The 13,720-nt window shown below is 36.2% G+C and overlaps 1 long non-coding RNA gene across 1 annotated transcript in view; it reads right to left on the bottom strand.

The window, feature by feature from the left end:
• Positions 1 to 12,969, bottom strand: part of LOC134475191 (uncharacterized) — a 33,831-nt gene extending 20,862 nt beyond the window's left edge. The window contains exons 1-2 of the long non-coding RNA XR_010046196.1: positions 12,719 to 12,969; positions 6,501 to 6,687 (exon numbers count right to left, since the gene is read on the bottom strand). This is a non-coding gene — a long non-coding RNA (uncharacterized LOC134475191). The remainder of the gene's footprint in view (positions 1 to 6,500; positions 6,688 to 12,718) is intronic.
• Positions 12,970 to 13,720: the final 751 nt, after the last annotated feature.

The following is a 13,720-nucleotide window of genomic DNA, read 5'->3' as shown; positions in this document are numbered from 1 at the left end:
CATTTTAGATAAGTCAGTTTTCATTCAGCTCTGTTATTTTTGTTTTCTTTTAACAATCTTTCTCTCTCCCTTGTTTTTTTCAGGTTTTAGGTGCACACCTATACTACCAAAACTTGGGAGGCTGAGGAGGGCTAATTAGTGTGAATTTAGTTGACTAAGAAGTGAGTCCACAGTCAGTCTGAATGGCATAAGGAAACCCTGTCTCAATCAAACAGAAAAATTGTCATATTAATATGGATATCTTTGAGAATGGGAACTCAATAGTTTGAAACTCTTAGGACCATATCTATTAGCATGCATCAGGCGAGTATAAGAATCCAGTAAAACTACCTTCAAGGATTTGGAGAAAATTCAAAAAAATCTTATTGCAAACTGTAATATAGATTTATTGAAATTCCCATCAAAATACTATTAGGAAAACTCACAAATTCAGAGAAAACATTTCATTTGACTTTTGTCTTTGCCTGTGTTGATATGATATTAAAATTTGTTGATTTGCATGCACTGCTGTTGTCACTGTTTTTCTTTTTTTACATGTTCGTGAGTCAAGGTCTCATTATGCAGTTGGTGACATTCTGCTCACTTTGTAGCCCTGGTTAGGTTGAAACTCACAACAATCCTTCTACCTCAGCCTCCCAAGTCTGGGATTATAGGCAAGCACCACCATGCCCAGCTGCTGATAAAATTTTAATTAGATTTTCAGTCTCATTAACTGAAATTGCATTAACAAGAATTTTTATTTCTTCTTTGGTCAGCTTTGGCAATTCATATATATCTAGGAATCGAACCATTTCTATAATATCCAACATAGGAAAACATAAGCTTTTTAAGGAGATACTGATGATCTTCTGAATTTTCACAGGATCTGTAGTTATTTTACTGTTTTCATTCCTCAATGCATGGTTTTCAGGTTTTCTTTTCTTTTTTGATAAGGTTGGCTAAGGGTTTATCATTTTTGTTTATTCTTTCAATGAACCAACCCTTTGATTCATTCATTCTTTTATTATTTTCTTGGTCTACATTGCATTAATTTCTTCTCTGATCTTTGTAGTTTCCTCCCTTGTGTGGGTTTTGGTTTTGTCTTGCCATTCTTTTTCTGGAAATGAGAAAACATCAGATTATTTTTTTGTGCTCTTTCTATTTCTTGATGTGTGATTTCACTACTATAAATTTCCCTGTCAGGACTGCTTTCATTGAATCCCATAAGATCCAGGACTTTGCATCTATATTCTTGTTGAGTTGTAGATATTTTTAAGTTTCTTCTTTTATTTCATCTGTGACCAATTGTTTTTTTAGGAGGGTGTTATTTAATTTCCATATATTTATGAAGTTTTTTCCAATTTCTTTTACCATTATTGCCCAATTTTCTTGCACTATGGTGAGGTAAAATGCATGGTGTAACTTCATTTCCTTCATATTTACTTCAACATGTTCTGTGGACTAGTATATATGGTCTGTTTTAGAGAACCTCCCATGCACAGCTGACAAGAAAGCTTTTTCTGATTATGTTGGGGCACATAGTTGGTAAACATCTATTCAGCTCATTTGTTCACAGATTTGGTTCAGCTTTCATATTTATTTGCTGGTTTTTTGACTAGTTCATCTATCTGTTTGTGATAGTAGGGTATTGAATCTTCCTGTATCAATTGTGTGAATTATTTGATTTTTCATGTCTTTTAATAATTGTCTTATGTAGTTAAGTGCTCCTGTATTAGATGCATACATATTTGTGAATGTTATCTTATCCTTTTCAAATTTTTCCCTTAACAAGTATGGAGTGAGGTTCTTTATCTTTTTGGTCATTCTTGGTTTGAAGTTCATATTGTCTCCAAAGAGAATAGCTACTCATGCTTTTTTCTGGGTCCTTGTTACATGAAAGATTGTTTTCCATCCTTTGACTTTGAATTTCTGAATTTCTTTTTGCCTTAAACAAGTCTTTTGCATACAGCATATTTTTGGATCTTGTTTCTTGATCCATTCTCCCCATTTACTTCTTTTGGTAGGTGAGTTGAGGCCATTTACAGTGATATGTATTGGTTTGTCTTTGTTTTAATGTTGTTCTGCTGTTGGTTTTCTGCTTTTCTCCTAGGTTTAATTACTTGTCCTGCCTGGTGGTTTTTGTGCTTTTCTTGGAATTGTGGCCATTTTTACCTCTCTATGTAACTTTCATTATTTTTTCTCAGTTCAATTTGGAAGTTGTTCTTTGTGATGGAAGTATCTTATGTTTCCACTAATTTTGAAAGTTTTCCAGTATACATCAAATGTAGATTGGAAGATTTTTCTTTCAAGACTTTTACTTCTGTCCAAACTCTTCTTCACTTGGATATTTGTGTTGAGAATACTGAGGTAGGTTCATGAATAAAAATATAGGATTCCGAGCAGCCCAACTGATATATTTGGAATTTAATTAACTGAACTCTGGACTAGTCATATACAGACCCTGCCCATTTCAGAGCCCAAACAATTGGCCCTGAACCGGAAACTTACAAACTTTTAAACAGGGAAAACCAACAATGTGACATCCTATTGGAAACTATTGAAGGAGAATCTTCCATTGATCTTTGGTTTACACCTGTATCCTGCTTCTTTTTTTTTGAGCAGGTTAATTGTTTCCTGTAGGTGCAGCTCATTCTGCTTTTCTCATAAGACATGTACACCAAGTAATTTTCCATCCTCCTGCATCAAATACAGTGCACTAGTGAAATGCAGAGCTCATGATGGTGTCAGTAATGCCAAGCTACAATGAAGACTACTGTGATTCTGATGGGCTTTCAATTATTAGTGATCTGTGATTTTTCCCTACCCACTTTTAATATTGTGTTCATGTGCTGAAATCTAGAATCTTGAATATATCTTGGTGTAGTTTCAGTTTGGTTACATCTATTTGGAGTTCTATACGCTTCATTTGAATGTGTCAAATTTTTTTCTTTCTTTCTTTCTTTTTTTTTTTTTTTTTTTTGTGCTTGGCATTGAACTCACAACCTCTTCCAAGCAAGCACTTATGTCAGTGAGCTAAATCCCTTGCCCTATATGTCACATACTTTCTCCGTACTTGGGCTGTTTTCTGCCATTATTTTTCTGAAGTTGTTTATAGTATTTGTCCTGTGTCCAGCTTTCTCGTTGACCCCAATCAATCTCATATTATTCTTTTTTGCTTCATTTTGTACCTGTTGATTTCTCATAGTCTCTTCCTAGTTTTATGATAGCATTCTTTTCATGACCACTAGCAACAATTTTGTCTTCAAAATCTGAAATTCTAACACTCTCTTTTGTTCAGTCTTTTGCATATACTTTTAATCTCTTACAGGTTTATATATCACATACATTTTAATCTCTTGAATTTCTGATTGAATCTGTTTCATGGATTCAATTTTTTTTGCTATGTATGGCAATTTTTGTTTTTCATCATTTTTCTAAGTTTACACATTCTTTTAGTTGTGTGTTCTCTAACAAATTTGACTTAAAGCATTATTTTTAATCTGATAGAATTTCTCTGTAAACTTTTTGGTATTTACAATTCTGTTGTTATCATGGCAGATAGCTCCAGCTTTTGACATGCAATTTTATCTATCTCATTGTGCTTTGGGCTAATAACAAGTGGGGTGAAAGACTAGGGTTCGATTTTGCTTCTGTATCTTGTCATTTTCTATTTTCTCTTTCATTTTCTTTTCTATGTGCTCCAATCTCATATGATATATTGCTTTATTACTAATATTGAGGCTTATTTCAAGGATATCCTTCATATATGGTTGCATTTTTATAGCTATCCCAAGAATGCATCATCCTAATGTATATAGGATGCAAAATTCACCTGAAGTTTAGCCCCTAATTTTTGTTGGTGGACTGTGAAGCTGATTATGACTCCCTGCAATCACAGTGTTATCCTACATGAGAGAACTGTTTATAATATATTACTAACTAGCTAAAATAGTACAGTTAATAATAGCACTTGTCTCAACTTCAGCTTAACTACTAACTATGGCAACCATACCTGGCTAACTCCACAGGATGAAACTCTGTGAATATTTAATGAAATCAAAAATACACCATGCACTTTTATGCTTTTGTTTTCACGTTAGTGTAGTTATTTTACCATTTTATAGGGGAATAGAGCATTTATGTGGATAGAGGTTGTCTAAAGTGATGAATGAGGTCATACACAGCACAGTCAAAGCTGGAGGTCAAGAATGATTACCTAAGTTTTGGGAAATTTAAGGAAACAAATGAAATAGAAAGTGAGAGAATAATCAGAAAAGACACAGTTATGGTTTGTGTTTGGATAGACCTCCTCAAGCGTCATGCAATCATGGAGGCAAATCTAGTATTTGTGATTGGTTCATTGTCCTAGTGCTGGGAATTTGGTGTGAGTGCTCCACCTGCCCAGGTGTGGGAAGTCTTTTCAGAACACAATGTAAGAGAAGGAAGGAGACATGTGTTTTCCTCTTTTGTCCTTTAGCTTTTGTCATTTTCAGCCAACATGAACAGCTGACCCCAACCATGCCACTCTGCCTTTAAAGCCAGCTAAGTGTGAATTGTTATCTCCAAAATTTGTAGTTAACTAAAATTTACTTAACTTTGAACATCAGGAATTTTGTCTCAACAATAAGAGAAAAGTAACCAAGAAAGGCAGGGACAATATAACTCACTTGAAAGTTTAAATTCAAGACTAATTGAGGAAAAAGAGAAAGAGAATCAATTGAAGAAAACAAAAAAGAAAGGAGAGAAGGGTTATAGCTGCAGTTCCATTGGGTTGATTTCCTTAAGGTAAACTTGCTCTTGCCTTTCTAGAGCAGGTGTAGACTTTCCAAGTCAGACATAAATAAGTCAGACATTGCTACAGTTCTCACCTGGAAATACATCAATAAGTGTGCTCAGATTTCTACACTGCTTCACCTGGGGACAGCAGAACTCAGAGAGGGAGGGCATTTTACAGTATGTATGGTCAATCCACTAGTAGAGCATAATGTATGTGATATCATCATTGAGCAGTATGGAATGGGGCAGATAGATTCATTGTTAAAATTTTCTCAGAATTTTTAGCCAACTAGGCCATTTTACTTTTTACAGGTTAGAGTTCATATCAGAGCACATATACACATCTCCAGCTGTGGGGGATGAGGTGTCACTTTGAAGGCCCCAACCCCCTCAAACCTGCAGTAAACAATAGCCCCCAGTATGCGAGACAGAGGTAGGACAGGAATGCCTGTTCTCAGTGAGATCTCTCACCCTCTGGAAACCATACTGTGTGAGCTGGCTTTGCTTTGCAGAAGTCTTGAGGAAGTGGCTGGCCACCCTTTGTGACACTAGCAGCAAACAAAATTAACATCATTCTTGGGCTAATGAATTTCCTTCTGGGCTAGAGGAGTTAGGAGAACTGGTTGTGGTTGTTTACTTCACTTAGATAGTTTAGAATAAACATTGTAGTCTGTCACATTGTAGCTTGTCACAAAGAATGCCTTTTCACTACTTAATTGTCTGGGCTCTGTGAACTGATCCGGTTTACTATATAGGAATCTTAAAATAAAGATTGTGTGTGCAGTGCAGTGCAACGCGGTGCAGGCAGTAAAAGTGCCGTGTCTCTTCTGTTTTCCTTTCCGAGCGCTGCACCCCCCATGTCCCGGTCAGGCATGTTTGCGTGTTTGCCTTTCCCGGAGTCCAGAGTACACTAGATACTCACGATATCCAACCATATTTTCTTGAGAAATGTTTCAGTATGTTGCTATTGCCCAGCAATGCTGCAAACTTGTAAATGTGCAACTCCTTTGTGTAAGCTCCCCTGAATGCTAAAATTACAGGAGTGCACCACCACATCTCTCTATGGCACATTTAACTAAAAAACTAGGAAAACATAAAAGCAAGATACTAATTATTAACATATCTATTACATTCCTTGAGCACCAGTGTTCTACACAAGAATCAAAAGTGAGAAGAAAGCCACCTGCTGCACCAATGATCAAAGGACACATTCACATTCACACAGGTAAATAACTTTTCCATATAGAGGATGATATTGACTGCTGAAATGGTGTGCCACAGTGAATCCTGGTGACCATGCAAGAAGTAGTAAAATTTCAAATCTGGGATCTGACCATGGCCAGCTGCTCTCTTTTCCCACTGGCAAAATGTAACATCTTATACACTAATATTTACTAGAAGAAGACCCTTACCTGAAGTCTCTTTAAGGATCTCACTAAACTGCAAAATTCATCACACCTTTCTCCAGAATTTACAAGAATCTATCTCAGCCTGACAACAAATATTTCATGTATACAAATTAGAGATTTAAACCCATATGCATACGCATGTCAAAAACAAAAATGTAGAAAGCCCAAGGAAATTAGGTTCACAATCTCAGAAAGGAAATATGCACTCAATGGCTGTGGCTTCTGCCTTCTTCATGACTTTTACGTATGAGTCTAACATTCCAACAGTCTGAAGCATTTCATTCTTTGCATTTTTTAGTGTTCTGTTGTTGTTATCTCCAGCTGGAGGCCACCTACCTGGAATATGACTGTCCAGTCTGCACCAAGGGACATTCATTGCTTCTTCTCTGTCAGCTCCACTATAACCTCATGTTGAAGATGTAATCAATGCATATCACATCAATATTTACAGATTAAGGCAAGCATGTTGAACTCAAATCTTTGAATATCACTCTGTGTCCATCCATGATTCATGTTTTGTTACCTAATAAATTAGAAATAAAATACTGATACTATACATGGGCTTTAAAAGGACAAGTAGATACAGTTTTGAGACTATGAAGAGATCCACAAAAAGTGATATGTCATCAAACCGGTTTGGAGTACAATATCTCAAACATAAACTCATCTGCTTCCTTATCAGTAGTTTTCTAAAGGTTCAGGTGATGCTTGTGTAGTAGTGCTCTCTGTCTGGTGATACTTCTGTTGTCTTTGCCATTAGACGCTGTTTTTCTGCCTCATAACCATTACCATAAACCCACATATTCTTTTCCAGAGCATATACTGAACATCTTAAAAAGGCATTTTCCTTTCAAAAATGTATCCTTCTTCCAGGTTTATTCCTTCTCAGGTTCAATCATATCCCATATGAAACCAATGTAGTGATCTGAGAGTAAGTTAAAAAAATTTTAAGAAAACATGTGATATAGACTTTCGAATGGAAGAGTAGATATTCTTGGACAGTGTACATGCATTTTGTCATTTGACAAAGTGTTCTGTCATGTGACTTCTCCAGACTATTTCTGACTTTTCGTCTGTTGTTACAAGCCTGTAATGTAGGAGCAATGTGCCTTTCTATTAAACTAAAAGTGTAATGTCCCTTATTTGATGAACATGATTCCATGTGCCTAATGTATGCTTCCAACAGTAGATAGTAATGAAACACACACACAGCATATTATATACATACATACCTATCGAAGTTTAAATGATAAGTTATGCAAGGAATTTTACTTGATGCTGTAATGGTAATTTGAATTATAGTGTAACTGGTGCCCAGTGAATGTGCTGTCTTTCTATGAATGTTGCTCTTGCTACTGTATTCATGTTTCTTTTCATGATGTGACATCACACAGTAGCTATGAGATAAATTGAGACTAACAATGGATCATAGGGGCATGAAATTTAGTGGTACTGTCAATGGCACAAGATTTTAACCTTGTAATACTTGGTTTGGAATTTTTAATATTAGCTCCTGCTGCACTGACAGAATTAACATGTGCATAAATAGCGAATATGATTACCTTGGCTGCTTCCATAACACTCAACAGACCTACTGAATATGCCAGAGCAAATCTGAAACCTCAAAATACAGGCACCCCTTAGTCAAATTTTTTGGTAGATGAACCTGATACATTTTTTTTCAGGCATTGACTCATATGCTTGTGATCAACACATGTTTGCCCAGTGCACTTGTGGCTTTCCATTTTCACAGTTACAATGTAACTTCACAACCATAATTTGGGATTCTGTTTATTGGAATCAAAATCTGTGAGTTTAGTAGAAACACAGGAAGGATGATGAAATCTATATGTACTTGTATATTCAGGAAGCTGCTATATATAGTTGACTGACTTTACCTACACAAATACTGTGTATAATTTTACATTTATTAACAAAAACAAAGGATCAGTAATTGGAAAATGAGAGATATTTGACAAGTGGAAACAGGATAAGGAAATGATGGAAGGGGAAAAGGGAGATCAGGAAGTGAAATAAAAAGTTCAGATAGGCTGAATGCATGTACAATATTCTGATAACCAATGTAAAGATACAGTACAACTATGTATTAATATAAATTTTACTCAGATTTTCTTGCATTTGGATTATTAATCTTTTTTATTTCAAAGAAAATAAAACCAAATAACCCAGTAAAAAGTCAAAGAAAGCAAAACATGATAGTGATACAGGATTTCAAAACAGGATAATATGAAATCAACAATGGTTCACAATGGCTCTTGTTATCTTCAAAATTGCTGCCCATAGGTGCTGGGGATTAGCACAGGGTTTAAATGCCACTGGCAAGTGTGAGGCCATGAGTTCAATCCCTAGTACCAAAAAAGAAACTACTGCCCTTAGCATCATAAGATCAAACAATATGAGAGAATAAAACCAATCAAAATAAGATATTAAATAAAATAAGACAGAGAGGCCTGGTGTCCTGGGGTAAGTGCCCCTTGCACTTTCCCCCCAGCCCAGCTTGTTTGGTACCCTCGCATCTTCTGGGTGCACTGGAACTGCTAGGCAGGTCTGGGGTACCTGCATCTGCCTCCCCATGTGCTTGGAGGACTGTGGAGTTCTAAGCAACCAGGCAATGTCACCAGTTCCAGAGGCCCAGTGTCCTGGGTAAGTGCCCTGCACACTTTCCCCTGATCCCAGCTTGATAGGGACCCTTGAGCCTTCCAGGTGCACTGGAACTGCTAGGCAGCTCTGGGGTGGCTGCAATAGCCTCCCCGTTTTGGCTGTGCTTGGAGAACTGTGGAGTTCTAAGCAAGCAGATGAGCGCCACCAGTTCCAGAGGCCCAGTAGCCTGGGGGAATGTGGTGCCCGAGTCCCAGGAGCTGAGGGCATAGAAGTGGATTTCCAACAGACCCTGAGGAAGCTTTCAAATAATACTTGAAACACAGAAATATGGGAAAGTGACAAAACAAAAGACCAAATTACTATCTCAAACCTCCAGGCTATCTCAAGAAACTTTAGGAGTGATGTATACAGAAGAAAATATATGCCACACACCTCAAATATTAGACATAATAGCAACTGAAATAAACAAGAAGCTCTGGGAAGCTTTAAAGGAATTCAAACAAGAAATAATCTCCCAAGTAAAACAAGAAGTGACAAAAGAAATGAAAGAGATGTTGAATATATCTAAAGAAAACACAGTTTAAAAATTGGAGGAACTAAACAAAAAGATAGAATTCCAAGATGAGCAATATAAGAAACAAACAGAGTACACAAATCAGATGCACAGAGATATACAGCAAATCAAAAACTCCACTGAAAGCTGTAAAAGCTGCCTCAAAGAAAGTAAAGATAGAATTTCAGACCCCGATGACAAGATTGTAGCTAATGAACAGGAAAGGAAAGATCTTTTAAAAACAACAAAGAATCAGGAAATAACAATTCAACAACTGCAAGACAGCACAATGAAGAACAAAATAAGATTGATAGGGATTAATGAAAAAGAAGGGGATGACACAAAGCATGCCAAGAGGATATTTAGAGAAGTAATAGCTGAAAATTTCCCAAGCATGAGATCAGAAACTGACATCAGGTTCAGTGAAGCATAAAGAATTCCAAATAGTCATAACCAAAGTAAAACTACAGCCAGACATATAATAATCACCATCCCAGAAATCCAACACAAGAATAGATTATTAAAAGCTGTCAGAGAGAAAAGACAGATCACTTATAAAGGAAAATCTATCAGAATTAAAACAGACTTCTCAACACAAACAATAAAGTCAAGAAGAGCAAGGAGTGAAGTAGTCCAGATCCTAAAGGAAAATGATTTCCAACCTAGATGGATGTACCCTGAAAAATTATCCTTCAAAATCGATGGTGGAATAAGATACTTCCATGACAAAGAATAGCTGAAGAACTTAATGATCACCAAGCCAACCCTGCAAAAAATATTGAAAGACAGTTTAGATACACTTAGGAAAATCCACTAAGCAAAGCAGATAATTAAAACAGAATAGAAAGATAAAGATGCAACAGCAGAAGATAACATGTCAACAATAAACCAACATATAACAGTAATAACCATTAATGTAAATGGTCTCAATGCACCAATTAAAAGAAACAGACGGGGAGAATGGATCAAGAAACAAAATCCAACCATATGCTGTCTACAAGAAACCCATCTAACACAGAAGGATATTCTCAGACTGAAAGTCAAAGGATGGAAAACAATACTTCATGCAACAAGAAACCAAGAAAGAGCAGGAATAGCCATTCTGTTTGAAGACACAGTGAACTTTAAACCAATAATGATCAAAAAGGACAAAGAAGATCACTACATACTCGTTAGGGGAAAACTTCAAGAGGAAGAGATAACTATCTTAGATATGTATGCACAAAATTCCAAAGCACCCAGTTTTATAAAACAAGTATTAACAGAAATGAAAAATCAAATTATCAGTAACACAAATGTAATAGGAGGCCTTAACACACCATTGACACCAAAGGACAGATCAACCAGACAGAAAATCAGCAAAGAAATAACAGAACTGAATCACACATGTGAACAAATGGACTTGATAGAAATGTACAGTGTTCCATCCAACAACATCAGAATACACATTCTTCTCAGCAGTACATGGGTCATTCTCTAAAATAGACCATATATTAACTCACAGAACACATTTAAATAAATGCAAACAGCTGAAATTATACCTTGCATGTTATCGGATCATACCGCTTTGAAATTAGAAATTAATGATAAAAGATAACGCAAAAATCCCACAAATATATGGAAACTGAATAACACACTCTTGAATAATCAGTGGGTCACAGGAGAAACTAAAGAAGAAATTAAAAAATATCTACAAGAAAATGAAAATACAAATACAACATACTGGAATCTGTGGGATGCCATGAAAGCCATTCTCAGAGGAAAATTTATTGCACTCAGTTCCCACATCAGGAAAACAGAATGAATACAAATTAATAACCTGATACTACACCTCAAACAGCTAGAAAAAGAAGAGCAAATCAAGCCCAAAGCCAAAAGAAGAGAGGAATTTATAAAAATCAGAGCAGAAATCAATGCAATAAAGACTAAAAAAAAAAAAAATCCACAGAATGAATAAATCAAAGAGTTGGTTCTTTGAAAGAATAAATAAAATTGATAAGCCCCTCGACAACCTTATTTTAAAAAGGGAAAAAAACCTCAATTTAATGCAATAAGAAATGAAAAAGGTGAAATCCCTACAGACTCTATAAAAATACAGAAGATTATCAACACCAATTTGGAAAACCTGTTCTCTCAAAGGCTTGATAAAACACAAAAAGTAGACAGAGTCCTAGCAACATATGAAGTACAAAAGCTAAGTCAAGAGGATGTAAAACTGCTGAAAACCCAATGTCTATTAATGAAATTGAAAATGTAATTAAGTCCCTACCTACAAAGAGGAGCCCAGGCCCAGATGGATTCACTGCAGAATGTTACAAGAAATACAAAGAAGAACTAAAGCCAACACTCCGCAAACTCTTCAATGAAATTGAAGGAGAAGCAATCCTTCCTAAGTCATTCCTGGAAGCAGATATTACTCTAGTACCAAAACCTGAGAAAGACCCAGCTAAAAAAGAGAACTATAGACCAATCTCCATAATGAACACACATGCAAAAATCCTCAATAAAATATAGGCAAATAGGATGCAGCAAATCATCAAGAAGATTATATATCATCACCAAGTGGGATTCATCCCAGGCATGCTGGGATGGTTCAACATACATAAATCAAAAACTGTAATGCACCATATCAACAAAGCCAAAAGTAAGAATCACATGATCATTTCTATAGATGCAGAAAAAGCTTTCGATAAGGTCCAACATTCATTTACAATAAGAATCTTCCAGAAAATTGGATTAGATGGTCTTGACCTCAATATAATAAATGCGATCTATGACAAACCAACAGCCAGTATCATATTAAATGGCCAAAAATTGAAGGCCATTAGTTTAAAATCAGGCACAAGACAAGGATGTCCTTTATCACCAGTCCTATTTAACATAGTACTGGAAATACAAGGCAGAACAATTAGACAAGAGAGAGAAATAAAAGGGGTAAAGATAGGGAAAGAGGAAGTTAAATTATCATTGTTTGTAGATGACATGATACTCTACATAGAAGACCCCCTAAACTCCATTGAAAGACTCTTAAATATAATAAATAAATTAAGTAATGTAGCTGGATACAAATCAATTCTGAAAAATCAATAGCATTTCTATACACCAACAACAAATTCACTGACAGAGTAATAAGAGAAGCCACATCCTTCACACTAACAACCAAAAAATGAAATATTTAGGAATTAATCTTACAAAAGAAGTGAAAGAACTATACAGGGAAAATTATAATACACTGAAAAAAGAAACTGAAAATGTTCTCAGAAAATGGAAATACATCCCTTGTTCATGGATAAGAAAAATAAATATTGTGAAAATGAACATTCTCCCAAAACTCTAATTCAGATTCAATACAACCTCAATAAAAATACCATCAACCTACCTCATAGATCTAGAGAAATCACTCCTAAAATTCATCTGGAGTGAGAAGAGACCTAGAATAGCAAAGAAAGTTCTCAGCAACAAAGACAAGTCAGGAGGCATCACAATCCCTGACTTGAAGTTATACTACAAAGCAACCATAGTAAAATCAATGCTATGGATTGAGAACTGGTGGTCAACTTAATGCCAGCTGGATTATATCAGCATGGCACTGAATGAAGTTGCTCCACCTGAGGAAAGTTTTCAGGATAAATAGGTGTAGAAGAAGGGAGATGAGGGTTGAGGTGTTAGGGAGCCATTGTGGGTTCTCCTACGATTTGCTGTCTGAGCTGTTGGTTCCCTTGGAGAGGTTTGGTCCAATCGAGCATTGCTTCCTGGCTTTGGCGGGGGAGACATATGCTGCTTGGCCTCCAGGATGAATTTGTCATGCTGCTTCCTGGCACATACCTGACAGTGCTTGTCGTCGGAGGAGCCCAGGGCCTCCGTGTCACTGAGGACACCTGTGGTGCCTTTCAGGATAGCCCTGGTCTTTGTTGTGAGTGTGACTTATGAGTATGGTCTCAAGTTGCGTCCATTTATTTATAAATATCTCAATGTGATCATTCTTTATAGCCCAGGAGTACTCCATTGCATAAAAAATACCACAACCTTTTTTATCCATTCTTCAGTTAATGGACAATTAGGTTGTTTCCAGATCTGGTTATTACAAATTGTGCTGCTATCAACATGGGTACACATATATCACTGTTGTATGATATTTTCAGTTACTCTGGGAATATGCCTAGAAGTGGAATAGCTGGGTCGAATGGGAATTCCAATTCCAGATTCTTGAAGAATCTCCAGACTGATCTCCATAATGATTGCACCAGTCTAAACCAGTTCCTTTTCCCCCACAGTCACTCCAGCATTTGTTGTTGGTAGTTTTCTTGATCCTGGCCATTCTTTCTGGAATGAGATGGAATGTCAGTGTGGTTTTAATTGGCATTTCTCTAATGATCAATGA

Source organism: Cavia porcellus, unplaced genomic scaffold (assembly GCF_034190915.1).
Source record: "Cavia porcellus strain 051 isolate PalLab524CR breed Dunkin Hartley unplaced genomic scaffold, mCavPor4.1 scaffold_528, whole genome shotgun sequence".
In the NCBI taxonomy this organism is placed as follows: Eukaryota; Metazoa; Chordata; class Mammalia; order Rodentia; family Caviidae; genus Cavia; species Cavia porcellus.
The sequence above is the reverse complement of the archived record's forward strand: the minus strand, read 5'-3'. Positions and strand labels throughout refer to the sequence as shown.